Raw genomic sequence first — 8,965 nt, 5'->3', positions numbered from 1 at the left:
GGAAAATGTCCGATCGGAGCATGTTGTCGGAAATTCCGACCGTGTGTGGGCTCCATCGGACATTTTCCATCGGATTTTCCGACACACAAAGTTTGAGAGCAGGCTATAAAATTTTCCGACAACAAAATCCGTTGTTGGAAATTCCGATCGTGTGTACACAAATCCGACGGACAAAGTGCCACGCATGCTCAGAATAAATAAAGAGATGAAAGCTATTGGCCACTGCCCCGTTTATAGTTCCGACGTACGTGTTTTACGTCACCGCGTTCAGAACGATCGGATTTTCCGACAACTTTGTGTGACCGTGTGTATGCAAGACAAGTTTGAGCCAACATCCGTTGGAAAAAATCCTAGGATTTTGTTGTTGGAATGTCCGATCAATGTCCGACCGTGTGTACGGGGCATAAGAGTGTGCCTGGTGTTTTGTAAGCTGTAGAGCTGCAAGGAACAAAGTTGTTTTTAAACGGCTTTTGGATTTGTTTTTTTTTTTTTTTTTGCTACAAGTCAGAGTTTGCTTTCAAACAGTTTTATCTGTGTGTGTTTTGTTGTCTAGCTGTGGGCATTGTGTAAGCAACTTCAGTGTAGCTAGGTGCGAATTAGCATAGCAATGGAAGCCATTGAAGGTTTTGTTAACAAGTATGGTTGTGTTAGATTTGAGTCTATAAAAGAGAATGCATTAACACACCAATACAATGACCTATTAAAACAATGCAATACCCATAATGATGCCATAAAGCATAAAAAATCTTCCAAAAAAGGCAAGAAACAGAGAATTGCCAATGCCATATGCATGTTGGTGAAGATGAAAGACATTGCGGAACAAAAAGAATTAGAATGGTATAGTGAGAGGAAACAATTATTTGAACAGGTACAAAGTGTAACAGAGAATATATTGGCAATGGTTGCAAAAGCAGATGCAAATGTTGCTGATCACATTCAACAATTAGTGACTGAGAAGTGTGTATTGGAACAGAGATTAGATGAGTTAGAAAAAACATGTATGTTGAAGGAACAATGTATCGCATCATTGAATCAAACAGAGGCTGAGAATTTGCGTGTTATCACACTGCTCAGGGAGGAATTACAGGGTGCACAGGCAGCCATAATGGAGTTATCCTCCAAACATGCAAAAGCTGAATGTGCAATGGTGGAGGTACCCTCCGCACATACACAGTGCTCAGCAAAGATAGAAGGGAAGCATGCAGAAAAAACAGATGCTCTTATTGCTGCAAGTGATGTTGCTAAGACAGAAATCAATGGTGGAGATGTAAATAAAAGTGCGATAACTGTGCTTGAAAGTGATTCAGGAGTTGAAACTTCTGATGACTCCTCAGACGATGAAAGTATAAAGTCTGCTTATTCCAAGCATAGTAATCGTAGTAATAATGTCCAGCAATGTGAGTTTCCACTGCCGTATGCTCAAAGAAGGGCCTATACAGAGAGACCAGCCCTCAAATGTTTTTTGTGTAAAAGGGGGGGTCACATCGCTAAGTATTGTTGGGCGGCGAATAATGGTATCAAAAGAAGATCGCAGTACCCCAAAACGACCCCAAGGCATTATGAAGTGTATTCTGCCCGATGGGGTAGCAACCCAAAGCATGGAGGCCGTAGTAATCAAACCCATTTACCTTTAAAGACCCAAATGCGGAGATTACAGACTGATAATCATCAGTATACGGAACAGTTACGTAAAGTCAAAATGGAGGTAGCCACATGGTTATTCAAATGTAGCACTGGGGAAAACAAAGTTGGCAGCACTTAGTGAGCTGCATGGATGCTAACAATTTTATGGTCAATGTTTCCTTGCCATATTTTATTTAAATACGACGCTCATATCTAAACCTTATACATAGCAAATGTTCCCCTACATTACAATTAATGGGAAAAGGCTTGGGGGACTTAAAAAGTCAATTGTCGTGATAATTATGTGTAATCACTGTCTTTGTGTTCCTTTTTCCAGAGACCTTGGAAGAAGATAAAACTGGTTTGGATACTAATGTCTGTGTTTGTTTACAGGTTCTTCAAAGAGAGAACAACAGTGGGCACATTTAGCAAAACAGGGGTTAGGTTATGGTAAAGGCATAATCGATTATCAAATGGTACAATGAGCTCATTAATTAGTAATTGTTTGCAAACAATGAAAAAAAGTAAGATAAACAATAGTCAGGCATTAAGGGTTTCAAGTGTTACAAGTGAAGTTACAAATGTTGTGATGAGGTACAGATGTTTTGTTTTTTTGTTTTTCCCATTAACTAATTGTCTTTCAGATGGAAATGAGCACTTACTCTTCTCAGGAGGAAAATCCATGGATGTCTTTAGTTAAAAGTTGAGTGTTTGTCATTGTCTTATGGTGGTTGTCTTGTCATGTTGTTTTTGTGTGATAATGGCCAGAATTTTAATTTCTTTTGTTATTAAGTTTTTTTTATTTTTTTAATATTTTTGGTAGTTGTTTAGTCATCCATTTTATTTTTGTTTGTTCAGGTGGAGAAATTATTGTTTAGTCCACCTGAAAGGGGGGTAATTGGCTATTCCGTCAATTAGCAGCTGAATAGATGGTCATGGGATATGTCCTGCAGCTGAATACATCTTGTTGATTTAAGACAAGAGTTGTTGGTAGGAAGCCATTCTAGCTTCTGGAGTTTGTTTTTTCTCTTTGTTTTATGTTCATTCAGGTGGGAAAAGTTACAAGGTGTATGCTTTGTCCACCTGAAAGGGGGGTTGGTGCATAGGTCTGAAAATACAGATAATGCATTGTGTTTTTGATGCTTAAATTGAGAATTTTTGAGAGTCAACATTGACGTTCGTTTTTAAATTGTTGATCATACCATGGGGATCCATTTTAGAGTGGGTTCAGCCTAAAGGGGTTATGGTTGTTTTGATAGTTTGGTCAGAGTTGCAGAAGCCAGGAATACTAAGTTCCTGGGTTCCAAGGAAGGAACCATAAGTAAACGTAGTAAGCGAGCAGATATTATGGATAAGAATTTGATTCTGCTCTTGTTTTTTTCACTTCCAGGGTCCTGGTGAAGCGTGATTGGAGAGGTCTCTGGAACAGGGATGACAGATGTTCATCTGGTTGGCAGTTTGTTTCTGCCATATTACACCGCAAATTTGTTCTGATAAACATCAGGAGAGAAGGGACAAACGAAAATATTCAGTTTAATACTTGTTTTTGCTTATGGACAATTTAGGGCTAATGCTGGATCTGAAGGACTTTGCCCATCAACGAGACTTGTGAAACATTTTTGCCAGAGTCTCTCCTGAAGAATGCAAACATGCTATTAATACATGTGCAATGGGTTGGAGGTTGGGGAAGGAATATACACATCCAATCTGTCAGAACCTGAAACGTAAAATATGTTTTTTTTTTGTTGAAGGAAGGAATTGAAAGAAGAAAAGGTTTTTAATGTATGACATGTATTGACATAACGGAAGTAATATGGTGCAGGTGCCCAGGTGACTGGCGCTTATACATAATAAGGTGTCGTTTGGCCAGACTAGAGGTTGGCCAGGTGACACATCAATGGGGTATAAATTTCCTTGTATGGGGAGATACGCCTGGCTGATGTCTCACCTGAGAGGTTGAAACCCGGCACAGGGAAGGTCAGTGAATACACACAGGAGCATGCTCCGTTAGATAAAGGGAACAAAACACTGGCTACCAGGGTACATGCCTTCACCACATGGAGCTGCAACATCTCACAGTGGTTGATAAAAACCTATTACCCTATATGTGCTGAGTATACACTGAATCAAGTGCGATCATTGTACCAGTGACTTGCTCCCAGAGATGTGCGGACACAGAATGAGGTTCATGCAGGGCGCGTATGTCTGAGGAGTAACCGGAAGAGGAGGGATGTATTCAGCACTATATTGGGGGAATAGGAGCTGGGATGGGTGTTGGTAATGGGGTGGACATCGGCCTCCTGAGGAACAAACTCGCAGCCATAGCTTCAGAGAATAAGCGGGGCTTTGTTACTCAGAGAGATTGGTGGCATCCTTAATAACATTCAACAAAGTCACATAAGTACCCAGGTTAAAGTGGTTCAAGATTTTGTCAACCATGTTGAGAGGTTGGTAGAGAATGTGATGGTATAGGACAGGAATCTGTCATTGGCTCTTGCGTGCACGAAGTGGCAGGTGGAAGTGTCAACCAGCATTGAGCTGATTGTACAGCCTCCATATGAGGGACAGTGGCATCACAGCTCAGTAAGATTTTACCAGAGCATATCTCTTACACTAATCCAAGTTGGTGGTCGAATGCCTGGATAGGCTGTACTAATTTGGATTATGAGAGATGTTATGCTTCCTCATTGATCCCATATACAGAAGTGCAGACTCAATCTGTGTATTCGGGGGTATCGATGGGCTTGCTGACTGGGGATTCTACTTTGTTGCATTTGAGGCTAACTTACCCACATGTAATCAGAGAGGACGGGAGCTGGAGGCAGGTTGATATTTCCCTCTGTCAGAGGCATGACCATGATATCCTTTGTATGCCAGGTCAATACACGGTGGTGGATGAGAAATGTTGGGAAGATTCATCACTCTGTGTTCTGGATGGGGAGAACCTTTGCCTCAAAGGGAACACCGGTGTATTATTTGGGACATAGGAGAGTTTGTTTCTTTGTCCTAAAGGATACTAATGTATCATTGGTCATGGAACTAGGATGTTCTGTGAACCTGACAATAGCTAGAGGAGCATGGTGTACCCTTGGCGGTGTCTCTGAAATCCAGACACAGGAATGGAATTATGTGGTACCGCATATTGCCAATCTGTCTGTGGATGTCAACCAGAACTGCCCTGTTAATCTGAGAGCCCTGAACCCTGGTATGGGAAGGAAGATACAGGAATGGTTAACAGATTGGGATAGAGATGAGAGCCTTATGAGGATGCTGCAGCAAGAGAGAGCTAATGCTACTATAGCCATCTACCATGACCAGAATGTAATAAAGGAGGTAGTACATCAACTGAAAACTGATGTGGGAGGGTCTTGGTGGGAGGTAATATTCGGACATTCCAGTAAGGCCAACAGTATTTTGAATTATTTGATACATCCCGTGGTAATATTACTCATTATTGCTGCAGTTTCATCATTGGTTCAAGTTGGTATGTGTTGTTGGACTCGACATTTGTATAGGAAAGTCTCGCATTTACCTATACAAGTGGAGGGACGAATTGATGGTAAGGGCTCTTCATACATGGTAGAGGCTTTGCTGCCAGTTCAGAACCCTAAAATACCACTGACGTGCCAGAATTGTGGTAGGAAAGGCCATTGTGAGCGAACCTGCCTAATCCCGGCCCGTATCTACAGTGAGGAGGTATAGGAGGTTGGGAATGGGATGTGTAGTCTGATGGATCATAGGTATATATGTATATATTATGGTAATTGGTTGATTTCATGTTATAGTATAGTGTGATAAAGGTGTATTTTAGGCTAATAACATGGGCCAGAGGCCCTCCTCGAGACTCTATATCGGAAAGCTGGTTGATAGGTTGCTCTGAATGTGTGTTGGTGAATGGTGAGTGAATGGACACCCCTTGCCTGTACTGCACCCCGTCCTGAAGATATCGGAGAGAAGAAGACACAGAGTGGTGACATGGAAGCTGTCACGGAAGAATGATGTTGGTGTGTCACCCAGTAGCAAAGCGGCACGTGTTGGGAAACACAGCACGTTAAGACTGTTATGGACTGTTCCACAGGAGCTGGTTCTGAGGCCTAACACACAGCAAGACCCTTATGGACTGTTCCATAGATGTTCCTGTTGAAAACCGCAATACGTTACCACAGTTAAGGACTGTTCCATAGGTACTGGTTCGGAAGCACATGTTGGGGAGCAACACACGTTAAGACAGTTATGGCTGTTCAATAGGAGCCGTGTCTGAAGAAGGCTGGTATGCGCCCTTCAGGCGCAAAGCGGCATATGTTGGAATTCAACATGAATATCGTATTTTACATATATTTCCTTACTATGCCTAAGAGAAGCCAGATTCCCATGGTTTTTGAAAGACTGGAAAGTTTCACACTTCCGGGAGGACAGGATGTGGCCTCCCAGGTTGGAATGTAGCCTGTTTAGCTCCCATTGCACATGACAATGCTGGCCCCGATCTGTCTATGGGAATTTCCTGATTAACTACTATCCACACAGGCTTCAAAGGCAGCTAAATTGACAGGGATGATGGATGAGGTGAGATACAGGAAATCAAGGGCCCAGGTGTTTGTGAAATCTGACATCGGTCGGACGATGGCAATTCATGGACCAACACTGCCCCCAGAGGACTGCTATGACAGGACGAACCATATGATGGCCTGTTGAGGGAACGCCCCAGAGACACTGTGATTCGTCCAAAGGCAAAGTTGGGCAGGCAAAAGGGGGGGGGGGGGTCTGGATGAGGTATGTTTGTTAAAAAGAAACGTTTGCTAAAGAAACAGTCTCTTTAAGACCTGAGGACCAGCCGAGGAGGATGTGCTAAGTATCAATCTTGTATTGTGTTATGATTGTAGGCCTTGTAATATTGCAATTTCTTGTAGCATCTTTATGTTAGTTTTCCTAATTATGCTGTTTTAATACATTCCTATTTTTATTGGGAAATAAATGTAACTTGTTTTACTAGCAGTACCGTGTGTTTGGTTTCATAGCTAACCTGGTATTATTGTGATATTAACAATAGCATGTGCTCAGAGTTTAATAGGCCAACAAATTATAGGGACTAGACAAATTAATACACAGATATAATATTAATATTTATATTGATTATTACAGGTACTCAGAGCGATGTTGCACACAATTATGGCCAAGCGAGCGCTGTGGCTGAAGCCGTGGGCAGCCGACGCAGCATCGAAACAAAACTGGTACAAAATCCCCTTTGACGGGAAGGCTCTTTGGGGAGAGACTGGAGAAGGCAATCTCTAGAGTGACTGGGGGGAAAATCCAGATTGCTCCCCCAGGACAGGAGGGTGAGAGGTGCTCTCGATTTGTGTCTTCTAAGTTTCAATCCTCCAAGAACAAGAACTTCTCTCACTTCCGGCAAAATAGAGATAACAAAAAGAATTGGAGAAGTACTTTTTTTAGAAAAGTACACTTTTCTAAAATCAAATAGAGGGGTCTCTCCAATCCCCAGGAGGGGATGAAAACTTTTTGACAGGAGGCCACTCCAACTCCCTCCAGTAGGTGCCAGGTTTAAAAGGTTTGCAGAAGTCTGGTCCAGGTGGTGCAAAGATCCTTGGGTGGTATCTACAGTCCGTTTTGGTCATTTCTGGACATTCCTAGATCATCCCCCATAAGACTCATTCATCCTAACAAAACAACCAGCTTCTCCTCAAAAAACGGAGGCTTTGCAAAAATACCTTCACCTGCTCCTAGTTCAGCAAGCAGTAATCCCTGTCCCTTCCTCCGAGAGCTTCACAGGATTCTATTCTCCTCTCTTTCTTATTCAAAAAAAGAGTGGAGAATGGAGACCAGTAGTGGACTTGAAAAGATTAAACCGTTTTATACATTTGGACTCTTTCAAGATGGAATCTTTACACACGATCATCCAGATGGTCCAACCGGGAGACTGGATGATCTCGGTAGACTTACAAGATGCTTATTTCCATGTCCCCATTCTCCCCGCCTTCCAGAAATTCTTAAGGGTGGCAGTGGGTCCCACACGCCTCCAGTTCCAGTGCCTCCCTTTCGGGCTGTGCACATCCCCTAGGATATTCTCGAAGGTGTTAATTGCAGTCCTGGCACCCCTCAGGGAAAAAGGACTGCGAGTTTTTCACTTTCTGGACGACATCCTACTACTAGCGACCAGTCCAGGCCAACAGGGAAATTCTCCTGTCCACCCTGAAGGAATTTGGGTGGTTGGTGAATGCAGAGAAGAGTCTCCTGACCCCGACCCAGATAATGATTTACCTCGGTGCTCTTTTCAACACCTTAACCAGAACAGTGTGCCTTCCCCCCAGAAAGTGACAGCGATTATCCAGAAGATGTGCCATGTAAGAACACTCTCTCACCTGTCAGCCTCAAATTGTTTAAGTCTAATCGGGACCATGTCATCCTGTATCCCGATGCTACCCTGGGCTCATTGGCATTTGAGGACTTTTCAAATGGGCTTCCTGATGCAATGGAAGAGGAAATCACTGTGCCAACTAATTGCAATCTTGGCTTCTAGTTCGTATATACAATGTCAGCGGGGAACCCACAGCATCACTTTACTGAGAGAAGTGGAGCCCATTATGTTGTGGGCGGAGAGAAATCTGCTAGATCTGAAAGCGGTTTACCTGCTGGGCCATCTGAATCAAAAGGCTGATCATCTGTCTCGCTGTTTTCAAGACAACGAACGGTCTCTTCACCCTTCGGTGTTCAATTGGATCAGGAGTTTGCAGAATCCTCCGGAAATCGTCCTTTTTGCCTCTCCAACGAATGCCAAATCGCCAAGATTTCTCTCCCGCCTGCCTCATCCACGATCAGAAGCAGTAGATGCCCTCTCCAGCCCATGGCATTGCAAGACAGCGTATGCGTTCCCTCCCAGACCCTTGATTTCGAAGTTTCTACTCAGATTGACGAGGGAACCAGTCAAAGTGGTGGCTATTCTTACTGGCCGAGGAGGCCATGGTTCCCCTGGGCAATGAGCCTCAGTATGTGTCCCCCGCTCAAGATTCCGGTGTATCCTCAGCTTCTCTCCCAAGGGAGATTTGCGCATCCAGCTCCCCACAAGCTGAACCTACATGTTTGGATGTTGAAAGGGAAAAATTCCAGTCCTTAGGGTGTTCTGCAAATGTGATTTCGACTCTTTTAAAGGGCAGAAAACCTTCCACAAATTATGTGTATTCGAAAATATGGAATAAGTTCAAGTTGTTTGTAGCAGACAAGTGTTCGGATCCTACAATGCCATTCACTACACTGCTCTTGGAATTTTTGCAAGCTGGCTTGGACCTTGGTCTCAGTTTCAGTTCACTTAAAGTCCAGGTGCCAGCGATTT

This window comes from Aquarana catesbeiana, linkage group LG03, assembly GCF_042186555.1.
Source record: "Aquarana catesbeiana isolate 2022-GZ linkage group LG03, ASM4218655v1, whole genome shotgun sequence".
Classification (NCBI taxonomy): Eukaryota; Metazoa; Chordata; class Amphibia; order Anura; family Ranidae; genus Aquarana; species Aquarana catesbeiana.
Note: the sequence above shows the minus strand (reverse complement) of the source record.